At 40.7% G+C, this 15,918-nt stretch overlaps 1 protein-coding gene across 3 annotated transcripts in view; it reads left to right on the top strand.

Annotated features, from left to right (window-relative positions):
* Window positions 1-15,918, top strand: part of FAM126B (family with sequence similarity 126 member B) — a 94,114-nt gene that overhangs the window by 769 nt on the left and 77,427 nt on the right. The window lies entirely within an intron of this gene.

Here is a 15,918-nt window from a genome sequence, read left to right as displayed (position 1 = left end):
ATGTGGCCAGGTTCATGTTTTGTAGTTCGTGAATTTATTTGAGGGTCAGGGCTGACAACATTTTTAAAAAATCTTCAGGAAAGTGGGGATCCTTTAAAAATTTACAGTGGGAGCTAAGTTTAAGTTGGAAAATGACTAGAAAATTAGTTGGTAGATCCCTTCCTCCCCCCAGGATATTGTGGAAGTTAGGCACTGTGCAAATAAGGTGGTGGTCTGAATTTGGGGAAAAAAGTCAACTTTTTTTTTTTTTAGAGACGGAGTTTCTCGCTCTTGTTGCCCAGGCTGGAGTGCAATGGCGCCATCTCGGCTCACAGCAACCTCCGCCTCCCGGGTTCAAGCCATTCTCCTGCCTCAGCCCCCGGAGTAGCTGGGATTACAGGCATACGTCACCACGCCGGGCTAATTTTGTATTTTTAGTAGAGACGGGGTTTCTCCATGTTGGTCAGGCTGGTCTCGAACTCCGGACCTCGGTGATCCGCCCGCCTCGGCCTCCCAAAGTGCTGGGATTACAGGCGTGAGCCACCACGCCCAGCCGAAAAAAAGTCAACTTTTAAGGAGTCTGTTCTGTAAGCAAGTCTGAGAAGCTACTTATGAATTATTTATTAGGTTTAAAAAGTGGACTCTGAACCTCTCGGACAGAGGCAAAATATATTTATAGATACAATTAACTAAATTATCTTATTTTAAAAAAGTTTTATAATTCATTGTTTCCACAGTAAAATGTAGAATTAAAATAGGAATTCTATTCAGTATGTGTTATGGAAGGGCAAACGACATAAAAAGTTGATTTTATAGCTCATTGAAAAACTATTTTCAGAGAAGCACTGGAAAATGCTTTTAAAAGAAGTGTTATAAATTTCTAAAATGTAAGGTGTTTGAAATATTGCCTTTAGCTTAGGAGATAAGGTCTAATGTAGTATCAGCAACTCTACAATTTTCCTAAATTTATTTCAGTACTGCATGTCAGAAAAACTTTATAAGATGTGATTTTTTTCTATTAATGATAATTTATATTCCTATATATGAACCTAAATCAAAGTTTCATTTTTTCTCAAAATTTTAATTGAGAAAGAGGTGCATCATTATAGTTGTTTGTTCCCAGATGTTCTCAGTACTGAGACATTTGTCAATGCTTTAGGTAAAAATTTTTATTGATGTTTGGTGTTTTGTCTTTGTCTTTTCTCCTTTTCCAAGAATAATGCAATCTCAGTCACAAAGAAAATTTCTGGTTCTATTTTAGGTGGAATTCTGTAGTGTTTTGAGTACCAGTTAAATCTTTGCTTTTATGCGTGTGTGTGTGTGTGTGTGTGTGTGTGTGTGTGTGTGTGTTTCTTCTTATGTAACCAGCCTACTAGAGCTATCTTAGATAACTAATGGCTGATTTTGAATGGCCAGTAGGTGTCATTGTAGAATGCAGTAAGTTGAGCATCGAGTAGGAAATTACCAAGTAGTTAAAGAAACACTAGTCCAAATTAGCATATAGTGTGGTTAGATGATTATTTAGACGTTATAGAAGTTCTCTCTTATGAAACATTTCAGTATTGGAGCTGTTTATAAGGAATTTGAAACAATGATTGTAAAGGAGTTTGTTTGCCCTAAAATAGACCTTGAAAGTGTGTTTTTTAGCCCAGCCCTTAAATTGTCTTGACATGTGATTCAGATTTAAGTTTGATTATTTGCAATACACAGTTTTGGCATCTTGTGGTAGTTTATTAAGTTCTAGAATGATTGAAATTTTCAGCTTGACTGAGTCTTGTAGAAAAACCAATGCTACATAGTGAAAAACTGATAAAATATGGGGAGAAGTTTTGAAACTAGTTATCACAACAGTACTTTGTATTGTTCTTTTTATTTCCCCCTTAGAGATCCTTGTTCCGAGTTATTGTTCTTTTAAAGCCAGAACAGAAGATTTTTTTGTCTGTCATTGTCTGTGGCTTATTATTTTTTTTTTGATTTCCGGAATTGCCTCTTTTTACGTTTTTATCTGGCTAGTAGACTATGTGCTTTTATTGGGATGTTGAACTGAACACTTATCACTGACTAAAATGTAGTGGATTCTGGAGGGAGCCAGCACAGAAAGCTCTGAAAGTAGCTTACATCTGTTCCGAGTACAGCTCCTTACCTTCCTAGCCTTCTGTTGAGCCCTTGTCACTTTGTAGCTCTGCTCCTTAAGCCTGTGATAGATACAGTGTTTTGAAAAAGTTTGGACCTAATTTAAGAATTCTTCATGGAGTTGGAAATAGATACCTCAAAACAATTTAGGAGTTTTTAAAAAGGCATACACATATCACTTAAATCATCTCCACTTCCCTTCAGAATCTCATGGATGGGAGGAGTGTGAAGGGGGTAGATGTATTTTGGAAACAAATTCCCTTGATTATTTGGTTCACTGGCTTCCACTTCAGAGTGGAAGTGCCTTGGTCTAATTCAAGGCTCTAGCACTTGTGGTATGAAGCAGTAACAGTAGTTCTAGCTTTAGAGAAAGGGCTGCCAAATCTACTAATTTACTAATATTTTTATAGCTCAATAAATTGTCACCATTTCATGTCATAGCTAGGATAGCTTTTTTTTTTCTTTTTTTGAGACGGAGTTTCACTCTTGTTACCCTGGCTGGAGTGCAATGGCACGATCTGGGCTCACAGCAACCTCACCTCCCGGGTTCAAGCCATTTTCCTGCCCCAGCCTCCGGAGTAGCTGGGATTACAGGCATGTGCCACCACGCCCAGCTAATTTTGTATTTTTTTAGTAGAGACGGGGTTTCTGCAAGTTGGTCAGGCTGGTCTCGAACTCCGGACCTCAGGTGATCCACCCGCCTCGGCCTCCCAAAGTGCTGGGATTACAGGCGTGAGCCATTGCACCCAGCCTGTCATAGCTAGGATAGTTTTTCTTTTTCTTTTTTTTTTTTTTTTTTTGAGACGGAGTTTCGCTCTGTTGCCCAGGCTGGAGTGCAGTGGCGCAATCTCGGCTCACTGCAAGCTCCGCCTCCCGGGTTCACGCCATTCTCCTGCCTCAGCCTCTCCGAGTAGCTGGGACTACAGGCGCCCGCCACCACGCCCGGCTAATTTTTTGTATTTTTAGTAGAGACGGGGTTTCACCATGTTCTGGATCTCCTGACCTCGTGATCCGCCCGCCTCGGCCTCCCAAAGTGCTGGGATTACAAGCGTGAGCCACCGCGCCCGGCCTAGGATAGTTTTTCTAGCCAGGAGCTAGAGTTGCCAGAAATGAAAATTGTGCTGAATGTTTTGGTTTGGATTAGTCCTTACTTGGCACTTAGCTGCTTTCCATAAATGAAACTAATTTCTTTCATGATTCAGACCTGTGCTAATTTGTATAGACATTTATATCCTATTCTCTTACTGTCCCTGAAAGCTATCTAGTTCTAGAATTAAACTAAAATTGGAAAAAAAAAGTTGGAGTAATTCAAGGTCCTTTTCTGATAATGCTATATGATGAATATATGCATTAATCTTTGCATAAACATTCACTCAATAATATATACTAAAAGTTGGCATTGCAAATATGTTTACCTTGACTTGGGTCCAGTTTAGAAACTTATGGTTCATCTTTGTGAATTCTAGACTTTCTGTTTGTGTATCTGGCTGCCATGGAGACAAATCTGAGAAAAAGTATGAGTAGATTTTAATTTTAGAGAAAAGCGTAAAAACTCAATTATGTAATATATTAAGAGGTGTGACTTTGATTGTTTATAGAATTATAGTACTTTCTAGGTTTGAAATATAACTGCCAAAAAAGTGGTCATAAAATATGGTAAGTGGCATCAATTTATTGAATGGCAAAGCATGGGTTACAGAATATCTATTTTGTCCTATTTTAACACATGAAACTTCAAACAGTGTTAGAATCAAATTTATCCATCACCTTTGTCATTATGAATACTTAACTGTTGATAGTGCTTGATTCTTTTTTTTTCTGGTGAGAAGATATTAATATATATACTTAGAATTAGCCAGCCGAACTCAGTTTAGATAATCCCAATTTTGTTGACAACCTCCAAAGCATCATAATCAGGAGCCAGTCAAACATAAGCCTTCTTCTCTTCATCAAGTCTGATCAGGGTCTTGATCTTGGCTTATCAATGTTACGGAGCTTCTTTATGGCCTATTTGACCTGGTGCTTGTTGGCTTTAACATCCACAATGAACACAAGTATGTTGTTGTCTTCTATCTTCTTCATGGTAGACTCAGTGGTCAGCAGGAACTTGATGATGGCATAATGGTCAAGCTTCTTTCTCCTTGTATCCTGCTATCTTAAAAGGATATTTGGGCTGCCTCTGGGGCTGCAGTGCCTTGGGCCACCGGAACGTGGGTGACTTGTGGATCTTCTTTTTTTGTGTATGTGTTGATGCCATTTACCATATTTTATGACTACTTTTAGCCTTTCAGCGCTGCTTTCTTGGCCTTCAAAGCCTTTGCTTTGGCTTCTGCTTTAAGATGGATAGGAGCTTCCTTCTTCGCCTTTGGCACTATCTTGTGAAAACAGTCTCCTTGATTCTTTTTTTTTTGAGATGGAGTCTCGCTCTGTTGCCCAGGCTGGAGTGCAGTGGCGCGATCTCGGCTCACTGCAAGCTCCGCCTCCCGGGTTCACGCCATTCTGCTGCCTCAGCCTCTCCGAGTAGCTGGGACTACAGGTGCCCGCCACCACGCCTGGCTAATTTTTTGTATTTTTAGTAGAGACGGGGTTTCACCGTGGTCTCCATCTCCTGACCTCGTGATCCGCCCGCCTTGGCCTCCCAAAGTGCTGGGATTACAAGCGTGAGCCACCGCGCCCGGCCTCTTGATTCTTAATATACACTTTTGTTAGCTACTAAGACTTGCCAATTAACCTCCATAAATTCCTTTCCATATATATATATATATAAAATGGATGAGAGAGGCAAGTTAGATACTGAGCAGGGACTGAAAGTTATACTTTTTCCATATTCTTTTGTATTGGGGCTTTTTAATCTGTGTATTCATTCTTTTTTTATTAGTTTATACTTTTTAAATGAAAAAGGTTGTGGGGATGGGAGAGAGTATACTACTGTCCTTTCGACATTATAGGGTGACTGTAAGCCTCAAATAGAAAACATAATGGCTGGGCACAGTGGCTCACGCCTGTAATCCCAGCATCTTGGGAGGCCGAGGTGAGCAGATCACTTGAGGTCAGGATTTCGAGACCAGCCTGGCCAACATGGTGAAACCCTGTCTCTGCTAAAAATACAAAAGTTAGCTGGGCATGGTGGTGCACACCTGTAGTGCCAGCTACTCAAGTGGCTGAGGCAGGAAAATCGCCTGAACCTAGGAAGTGGAGGTTGCAGTGAGCCAAGATTGTGCCACTGCACTCCAGCCTGGGTGATAAAGTGTGACTCTGTCTCCAAAAAAAAAAAGAAAGAAAAAGAAAACATGAAGGGCTTTTATAAAATCTAAAGTTAATTTGAATTTGCAGTATTTTACAGTATCTGCTGTTTATGGAAAATACTAGGGGAAATGAATATAAAACTTAAGACTTAAGTGTTTCTGTTCCTTAAGGTTCTGAATCTTCTCTCATTTTATACTTTGTTACTCTGTGATCTTTTTTTATTTAATTAGCATCCAAATATGATGGTTCTCAATCTGTGTCTCTAATCCAGAGCTTTCCCTTGAACTTTAGTTCCTATTCTATACATGTAATTACCTGCTAGATGAAGATGAGCTACATGCCCTTCAACTATAATATGTTTAAAAGTGAATTCATGTTTTCCCTTTTGTCATCTTTCTAACCTGCTGGAGCTGGAACCCTGATGTTATCTATCTTCAACACTTACCCTTCATCTGAGCAATGCTAGGTTCTGTTGACTTTACCTTCTTACTCTTTCTTTGATTCCATTTACTTCTCTCAATTTCTGTAGCTGCTAGAAATATTATGAAGAGTTAGGGCCTAGAGGCAACTATCTAGATTAGAATCCCAGCTCCACTATTTACATCTCAGAGTCCTTATCTTTAGAAATAGAATTACAGAAGCCAACAATTGCAGTCTTGGGCATTTGTTCCAGAGAAACTGAAACTTACATTCATATAAAAACCTATGTGAATTCTCATAGCATCTTTATTCCTAATAGCCAAAAACTGGAAACCTAAATGTTCTTCAACAGGTTAAATAGACTATAGTGCATCTATATCATGGACTGCTATGCAGCAATAAAAAGGAATGGACTGTTAATAAATGTAACAACTTGAATGGGTCTCAAGTGAAAAAAATCTCAAAATTGCATATTCCATGATTCCATTTATATAACATTCTTGAAATACTAAAAATAAAGAGATGGAGAACAGATTCGTGGTTGCCATGGTTTAGGTATCAAGGAGAGGGGAGTGGGTGGGACTACAAGAGTGTCTTGGTGACAGAACAGTTCTGTATCTTGATTGTGGTGGTAATTACGTGAGTCTACATACGTGATAAAATTGCATAGAGCTATACACACACATATACATGAGTGCTTGTAAAACTGGTTAGATCTGAATAAACTTTGTAGACTGTAGCAATGTCAATTTCCTGGTCTCGATATTTTACTGTAGTTATTCAGGGTGTTCCCATTGAGGGAAAATGGGCAAAGGGTACATGAGACCTGTTGGCAGTTTTTTTTGCAACTTCCCGTGAGTCTATAATTTCAAAATTAAAAGTTTTTAAGAAGAATTATTCGGATTAAATGAGCAGATACACAGAAGATTTTTATTATAGTACTTGGTGCATAATAAATGTTAGCGGCTATTAATAGTAATAGCAGCAGCAGCAGTAGTCGTAGTTGTTCAGGCCTCCAAACTCTCCGTAGGCCTCTCACTAGGACCATTTCAACAGTTGCCATATATATATGTTTATATATATTATATATATAAATCTAATTAATATATTTAATAATTATTATTATTTTTGGAGACAGGGTCTCACTCTTGCCCAGGCTGGAGTGCAGTGGTGCGATTACAGCTCACTGCAGCCTCTACCTCCTGAACTCAAATGATTCTCCCATGTCTGCCTCTTGAGTAGCTGGGATTATAGGCGCTTACTACCACGCCTGGCTAATTTTTTTTTTTTTTTTTTTTTTTTTTTTTTTTTTTTGTGAGACGGAGTCTTGCTCTGTCGCCCAGGCTGGAGTACAGTGGTGCGATCTCGGCTCACTACAAGCTCTGCCTCCCAGGTTCATGCCATTCTCTTGCCTCAGCCTCCTGAGTAGCTGAGACTACAGGCGCCTGCCACCACCACGCCTGGCTAATTTTTTGCATTTTTATTAAAGACAGGGTTTCACCATGTTAGCCAGGATGGTCTCAATCTCCTGACCTCGTGATCTGCGTGCCTTGGCCTCCCAAAGTGCTGGGATTACAGGCGTGAGCCACCACGCTCGGCCTCATTTTTGTATTTTTAATAGAGACAGGATATGTTGGCCAGGCTGGTCTTGAATTCCTGACCTCAAGTGATCCACCCTTCTCAGCCTCCCAAAGTGCCAGGATTACAGGCTGGAGCCACCATGTCTGGCCAGATTTCTATTATAATATAGTAATTTCCTCCCACCAGTTTTGCCAGTTGATCTTTTATTAAAGATAGTACACCTTTGTATTTGTATTCCATAATATTACAATATGTGCTTTTACTTTATTTTATTATTTTTTGAGACAGAGTCTTGCTTTGTTGCTCAGACTGGAGTGCAGTTGTGTGATCATGGTTCACTGCAGCCTCGACCTCCCAGGCTCAAGCGATCCTCCCTCCTCAGCCTCCCAAGTATCTGGGACCACAGGCATGCACCACCATGCCCAGTTGATTTTGTCCTTTTTATAGAGACGAAGTCTTGCTCTGTTGCTCAGGCTGGTCTCAAACTTCTGGGCTCAAGTGATCTGCCTGCCTTGGCCTCCCAAAGTGCTGTGAATTACAGGTGTAAGCCACTGCACCTGGCCGGAATATGTACTGTTTTATGCAAGTCTGTTGGGTAGGCCACAGAGGATCAGTTTATTTTCCATTTTCTTTAAGAAGAAAAGAAAAACAGTCTAAAAAATGACAATCGGTAAAAGAATTTGTGAAAAGATTTTTCTGAATTAAATTTTAAATTTAAAAATTTAAAATTTTTCTTATTCAATAAAAATTTAAAAAAAAAAAAAAACTACAAGTATGAAAGACTTCAAGTGGCAGCCAGGAAGAACTGGTTCAAAGTATTTATGAAGTATAAATAGAAAAGTCTGTATAATATGCAGGAAAATCAGCCTTAACTGATTCTTATTGTTGTGCTACAGCAGTGTTTTTTTAAAACTTGAAGGAGGTTAATCTGTAGAAGAGTCAACTATTTTATTTTATTTTATTTTTTCAGATGGAGTTTTGCTCTTGTTGCCCAGGCTGGAGTGCAATGCTGCAGTCTCTGCTCACTGCAACCTCCACCTCCCGGGTTCAAGCGATTCTTCTGCCTTAGCCTCTCAAGTAGCTGGGATTAAAGGCATGTGCCACCATGCTTGGCTAATTTTTTGTATTTAGTAGAGACGGGGTTTCACTGTGTTAGACTGGTTTCGAACTCCTGACCTCAGGTGATCCACCCACCTTGGCCTCCCAAAGTGCTGGGATTACAGGCCGGAGTCATTGTGCCCAGCCAACTTTTTTTTTTTTTTATTTGAACAAGTTTTAAACAGCTAGTTGAACATTTTCCATTAAAATGTTTCTTTTTTTTTTTGATAAACTATTTATTTTCTTAACCCATTATTTTCATGTAATTTGGCCTTTCCAGTTACAGTTTTATAAGCCACATTGCCTTTTTAGAACATAACTACCAACTGTTGGCAAAAAATTACAGTACTGTAGTATGAAATTTGTTAGTGTACTAAAGTACTCTAAACATCCATCCATCTGAAGTATATGTTGTACCCTCAAAGAGTAGAATCTCTTTTTTCAGTCTTGCATTCTACTCTACCCCTCCCATTTCAGTAGAAATATCTTATACTTTATGAACATTAAGTTGAGGCATAGCTGAGATGGCTGTTGGTGTTTTAGAATACAAATTTGTTGCTGGAGTCTCTTTTTTGCTTTATCAGTTAGGAATTGTGTTTGGCTGCCGGAAACAGAGATAAGAAATAACCATTGCTTAAAATAGTTAATTTGGTAAAAAAAAAATCAGACATAGGAGATCTAGGGCCTATATGGCAGCTCTATGGAGTTGTCAAGGGCACAGGCTGCTTCTTTTTGTTTTGCCATCTTTAGCATGTGTCTTCTACTTTGAAGATTACCTAATGGTTGCTGGATCTCCAGCCATAGCATTTATGTTCTAGGCAGAAGAAAGGAGGAAGAAAGGCACAGACAAAAGGGCTGTATCTCTCATCTTTTAAAAAAAACCTCTCTAGAATTTCCTGCACAATACTTCCTCTGATCTTGTTGACTGAAACGTAGTCATTTGGCTATACTTAGCTACAGGTAAGGTTCAGAAATGGCTTTTAGCTGGGCATACAAACTAGATCAGTGGGAGTGGAGTGAGGATCTGTATTGGGTGGAAACTAGTAATCTTTGACATACTTGCTCCTTATCTTCTATACTGTATCTGCTGCTGACTGTCTAGTAGTGCTGTTAAGCTCTTCATTCAATAGCCATGAATTAAGTGCTAACTATGTACTAGGTCCTGTTAAGAACCGGAAATGCAAACACAAGTGAGACATACTCCCTGCCCCAGAAAAGTTGTGGTTTAATAAGACGATCCCCCCCGCTCCTTTTTTTTTTTAGATGGAGTTTTGCTGTTGTTGCCTAGGTTGGAGTGCAATGGCGCAATCTCGGCTCACTGCAACCTCTGCCTCCCGGGTTGAAGTGATTCTCCGCCTCAGCCTCCCAAGTAGCTGGGGTTACAGGCATGTGCCACTACGCTGGCTAATTTTTGTATTTTTAGTAGAGATGGGGTTTCACCATGTTGGCCAGGCTGGTCTTGAACTTTTGACCTCAGGTGATCCACCCGCCTCGGCCTCCCAAAGTGCTAGGATTACAGGCATGAGCCACTGCACCCAGCCAATAAGAGAGCTCTTCAACCTGCACACAGGTTTTTGAGAACAAAGATATTGAGTACTGTTGGCTGTTGTGACTATGATTCTGCCCACCCCATCAATTTATGAGGCTTAAGAGGGAGAAGGGGAGAGGACTTCTTTGGAAGGGGAGTATTAATGGAAAGAAACTATTCCCTGCTCCGTGAGGGGAAAGGAAAGGGTTTTTTCCTTCCCAAAAGTCAAGATAAGGAGGTCCTGAAAGAGTCACTCTCTGTCATTAAGAAGAGAGATTTACATTTGCTCTCTGGTTGGGTATCTGCCTAACCACCAGTCTCACTTACATGCCCCTGTTCTACTGAAGAAGACATGGTAATGGAATGCCTGATACCAGGGCCAGGCATTCCCATCTATAACTTGGATTCCTGTTCTGAGAGGTATAAGAGATGGATTCTGCATATATCCTTAGGTCATTCTGAACAAGTCAGGAACTATATTCATCAGGGTTTTCCAGAGAAACGGAACCAATAAGGTTGTGTGTGATTTATTATAAGGTTTATTATAGGAATTGGCTTACACAATTTAGGAGACTGACAAGTGCCAAGATCTGCAGGGTAATTGGCAAGCTGGAGACTCAGGAGACCTGATGGTATAGTTCTAGTCAGACACAGTCCAAAGGCCTGAGAACCAGAGATAACATAGTAGCAGTCACTCAGGCTTGAGACTCTGAAGAGCTAATATTTCAGTTTGAGTTTGAAGGCTGGAGAAAGCCAATGTCCTTAGGCAGAAGGAACTGACTCTCTACTTGGGGGAGGCTTAGCCTTTTTGTCTATTCAGGTTTTCCACTGATTAAATGACATACACCCACATTAGGAAAGGCAATCTGCTTTACTCAGTCTATAGATTTAAATGTTAATCTCATATGGAAACACCCAGAAAAATGTTTAGCTAAATATCTGGGCAGATGAGATTGGAAATATTTTTATCCAGGGTAGAATGGAAGTTCTCTGACCAGAGAAAAGTGTCATGACATAGTGATAAGAAACAAATGTAATTTGATATGAAAATTTGTGATTTCTTTTTTTTTCTTGAGATGGAGTCTGGCCCTGTTTCCCAGGCTGGAGTGCAATGGTGCAATCTTGGATTATTGCAACCTCCACCTCCCAGGTTCAAGTGATTCTCATGCTTCACCTTCCTAGGTAGCTGGGACTACAGGCATGTGCCCTGATGCCTGGCTAATTTTGTATTTTTAGTAGAGGTGGGGTTTCACCATGTTGGCCAGGCTGGTCTCCTGACCTCAAGCGATCCACCTGCCTTGGCTTCCCAAAGTGCTAGGATTACAGGCGTGAGCCACCGCGCCTGGCCTAATACCTGTGATTTCTATTGGTGACCAAATCACAAAAATATTATGGTTGTTTGTTTTATTGTTTTGCCTATACTCACAATCTAATGACATTATAAATGTTAGTTAGAGATTGGTAAAAAGAATGATACAATTTTCTTCTTATCAAAGTTTATGAGTTTTATTATAGATCCCTGGGGGTCTGTGGACCCTATGTTGAGAACTTCTGTGTGAAGAGGAAGGAGAGGACTTTGAATTGATGCAGGGTTGTATGCTATGGAAAAGATTCATAGTGGAGGCAACTGTTGGTCTGAGTGTTGGAAGAAGGGGAGGGTAGTTAGGATAGAGGGTAGTTGAAAGGCATTCCAGAGAGGAGTGTAGCATAAGAAAATGTGTGAGGTGTGAGACAGCCTGGCATATTGTGAAACTGTAGATCAACATTGGTGAGGGGAAGTCTGTGTTGAGCCAGGGTATAATTTCTATTCTTGCTGACAAGACCATTTTGTTCATGTGCCTGTTGAGCAAATACTGGTTACAAAGGCCATTTAGCCAAACCAATAGATCCATATCTTTGGTCTCTTCAGGTATAGTGAACAACGAGATACTGTTTGAAGTTCTGCCTACTGGGAGTTCCCTTTCTCCTGTCCTGTAGGGCTACTTCTCTGTAAGGTCAATGCCAGCATATTGTATGCAACCATGTGTAAACCAGGCCTAAGTGTTTTTTTTTTTTTCCTTCTTTCCTTTGATCTTAGGGAACTCTGCAAGGCCATAGATTAAGGAAGAGTTGATTAGTAGAAGTAAGTGCCATGGGTGTCTCAGCCATTTGTTCTTTTAGCTTACTTGTGCTTTTGTAGCCTGCTGTAACCTCATTACAACCATTGTAGTCAGGATTACTTGGTTATGTAGTGGTAACAACCAACCTTCAAATAAAGGCTTAAAATTTGAAAAAGAGAGATTTATTTCTTCTCATGTAAAATCTGCTGCAAGTTGGGTGATTCCAGGCAGCTGTTCTTCATTTGATGGGTCAGCATTGCATATCTATATTTATCTCTGCTTCTATTATCATAGTGACGAGAAGAACAGGCTGGAGAATTGCATACTGGCACATAAATGTTTCTACAGAAATGATTTCTGCTCTTTGGTCAAAGAAAGTCATAAGGTCACATTTGACTTAAAGAAGATAGACAAATATAGTCCTCCCATGTTCCCTTGAAGGTTCATATCTGACACACTGTCACTTCCATTTAATGATGGAATGCTGCCAGCACATATAGCTTTATGGCTTGGTGGATCAGAACACTCACTTCTTGAGAGTATGTCAGGTCACATGGTCAGTCTCTGCTGGGCCTCAAAAGCCAAGCAAGGAGCTATTTCTCAAAAGAAGAGCAATCATCTGCAGAGAGGGCATAGCTCTCTTCAGAAGCAGTAGTTCTCATCCAGGGGACACTTGACAATGTTTAGAGACATTTTGTTGGTCACAATTCAGGGCATTGCTATTGGCATCTAGTAGGAAGAGGTCAGGGATGCTGCTAAACATCCTACCATGTAAAAGACAGCCTTTCACAATGTCAAGGGTGACCAAAATGCCAATAGTGCCAAGGTTAAGAAATCCTGCTTTAGATGGACTTATGTACCTGGTGGTCTGTGTTGTGATTCTTCTATCAGGGCCTACTGGTAGCTTTATACAGCTACTTTATTATCTACCACAGACACTTTGATTACCACTGAATTTGCTGGATCTTGGGGCCCAAATGGCAGAGCATCTTTTTTTTTTTTTTTTTTTTTTTGAGATGGAGTTTCACTCTTGTTACCCAGGCTGGAGTGCAGTGGCACAATCTCTGCTCACTGCAACCTCCGCCTCCCGGGTTCAAGCAATTCTCCTGCCTCAGCCTCCGGAGTAGCTGGGATTATAAGCGTGCACCACCACACCCGGCTAATTTTGTATTTTTAGTAGAGACGGGGTTTCTTCATGTTGGTCAGGCTGGTCTCGAACTCCCAACCTCAGGTGATCCGCCTGCCTCGGCCTCCCAAAGTGCTGGGATTACAGGCGTAAGCCACTGCATCCGGCCGGCAGAGCATCTTGTACTGCCACCTTGACCTCTTGCCTTCTCATGTCCTGGGCCCCATTTAAAACTGGCAGCTATTAATGAATTATTCAGGAAATGGACAGAGCATCACACTAAATATGGTTTGTGTTATTTCTAGAATTTAAAGAGTTCCACTGTGCACGGTGCTTCATTTTATTTTATTTTATATATTTATTTTTTGAGACGGAGTCTCGCACTCTCGCCAAGGTTGGAGTTCAGTGGCGCCATCTCGGCTCACTGCAAGCTCCACCTCCCAGGTTCACGCCGTTCTCCTGCCTCAGTCTCCCGAGTAGCTGGGACTACAGACTACAGGCGCCTGCCACCACGTCCGGCTAATTTTTTGTATTTTTAGTAGAGACGGGGTTTCACCGTGTTAGCCAAGATGATCTCGATCTCCTGATCTTGTGATCCACCCGTCTTGGCCTCCCAAAGTGCTGGGATTACAGGCGTAAGCCACCGTGCCCAGCTGTTTTTATTTTAGAGATAGGGTCTTTCTATGTTGCCCAAGCTGGTCTTGAACTACTGGCCTCAAGTGATCCTCCCACATCACCCGAGTAGCTAGGATTACAGGCATAAGCCACTGCTCTCAGCACTGTGCTTCTTTCTAAGTGGTGGTGGCAGGCTGAGCTATGATAACTTGTCCTTCATTTTTATTTTTATGTTTTTATTTTTAGAGACAGGGTTTCACTCTGTCACCCATGCTGTGGTGCAGTGGCATGATTATAGCTCACTGTAACCTCAAACTCTGGGCTCAAGTGATCCTCTCACCTCAGTCCCTGGAGTAGCTGGAACTATAGGTGCTCACTACCATGGCCGGTTAATTTTTGTATTTTTTTATTGAGACAGGGTTTTGCCATGTTGCCCAGGCTGGTCTCAAACTCCTGGGCTCAAATGATTTGCCTTCCTCAGCCTCCCAAAGTGCTGGGATTACAGGTGTGAGCCCCTATGCCTAGCCTAGAGTTTTAGTGTTTTTTGTTTGTTTGTTTTGTTTTTTTTTTTGAGATGGAATTTCGCTCTTGTTGCCCAGGCTGTAGTGCAATGGTGTGATCTTGGCTCACAGCGAGTTTTAGTTTTACAAGATGAAAAGAGTATGGTGATGGTTGGACAACATTATGAATATATTTAATACTACTGAAATGTACATTAAAGATGGTTAAGATGGTAAATTTTTTGTTGTGTGTTTTACCACAATAAAAAAAATTGGGGAAAAAACACAAAAGAAAAAAAGATGCCAATATTTCAAATATTTTTGCCTTTAGGAAGAACTTACTATGAACTGTGTCAGTTAACTAAGTAAGGAATACTTTTAGAGGTTAAAAATGCCAGGAAATCCAGACACTGCATTTCTTGACTCAACTCTTGAATACCAACCGCTTTAAACATTCATTTATTCAGTATTTGAAAGGTTTATTCTAAAATTCAACATAGGCCAGGTACAGTGGCTCATGCCTGTAATCCCAGCACTTTGGGAGGCCAAGTGAGGAGGACTGCTTGATGCCCGGAGTTTAAGACCAGCCTGGGCAACACAGCAAGAACTCATCTCTGAAAATTAAAATAAAAAAAATTCGACAGATTTTCTTGGAATTTATTTTTTGACTTTAATTTTGTGCCTACATACCTAAACAGGTTATATTTCCAACATGTTTTTAGGTTCTTCGGAGTTGGATACTACTTTTTATGGGGGAAAATTTTTTTTTACTTGAAATATAAGGAATGGATCCTTTCCTCCCTCCACCCGTATGTCACTAAATGGCAGTAAATTGTATTTAAGATACGCCCAAGCTTTAGCGCCCAGAATGTAGTCTTTAAAATATTATTACCTACTGAAAGGGGTTCCTTGGAGAAATGTCTGGTTCTAGGCCTAAGGCAGGATTTGTACAAGGTAAGTCTGGAACTTCTTATCCTAGCAGGAAGCTAGGAGGTTATCTTCATTTACTAGGTTTATGTCAAAAGGGCTTAGGAGCTTTGAAGAGGGTCCCTCAAGACCATTCCCACATTTCATGATTACCAAGATTGGCTCTCAGGACTCAAGTCATTTTATTCACAGTTATAGTTTATTACAATGAGATGATACAAGGCAAAATCAGCAAAGCAAAAGGCATATGGAATGAAGTCTGGAACAAACCAAGCTCAAGCTTGCAAGAATCCTCTCCCAGTAGAATTGCAAAAGATGCCATTAATTCTCCAGTAATGAGTTGTGTGCAGAGCCTCAGATTAGCCCCTAATGAGATTTTAAGGACTTCTCAGATTATTCCTGAGCATGCATATAGCTCTGGGTACACATCCCTTTGCATGAATATGACCTTCTGGATTCCCAGGAAGTTGTTGGGGCTTTTCAGAGTCCTTTATGGACATCTCATTCCCCAGCTTTTCTTTTCTGGGTTTTTTGTTTGTTTGTTTTTGAGGTAGGGTCTCACTCTGTTGCCCAGGCTGGAAGGCAGTGGTGTGATCTCGGCTCACCGCAACCTCCCGCTTCCGAGTTCAAGCAATTCTCCTGCCTCAGCCTCCTGAATAGCTGGGA

Source organism: Nomascus leucogenys, chromosome 22a (genome assembly GCF_006542625.1).
Source record: "Nomascus leucogenys isolate Asia chromosome 22a, Asia_NLE_v1, whole genome shotgun sequence".
Classification (NCBI taxonomy): domain Eukaryota; kingdom Metazoa; phylum Chordata; class Mammalia; order Primates; family Hylobatidae; genus Nomascus; species Nomascus leucogenys.
The sequence above is the reverse complement of the archived record's forward strand: the minus strand, read 5'-3'. Positions and strand labels throughout refer to the sequence as shown.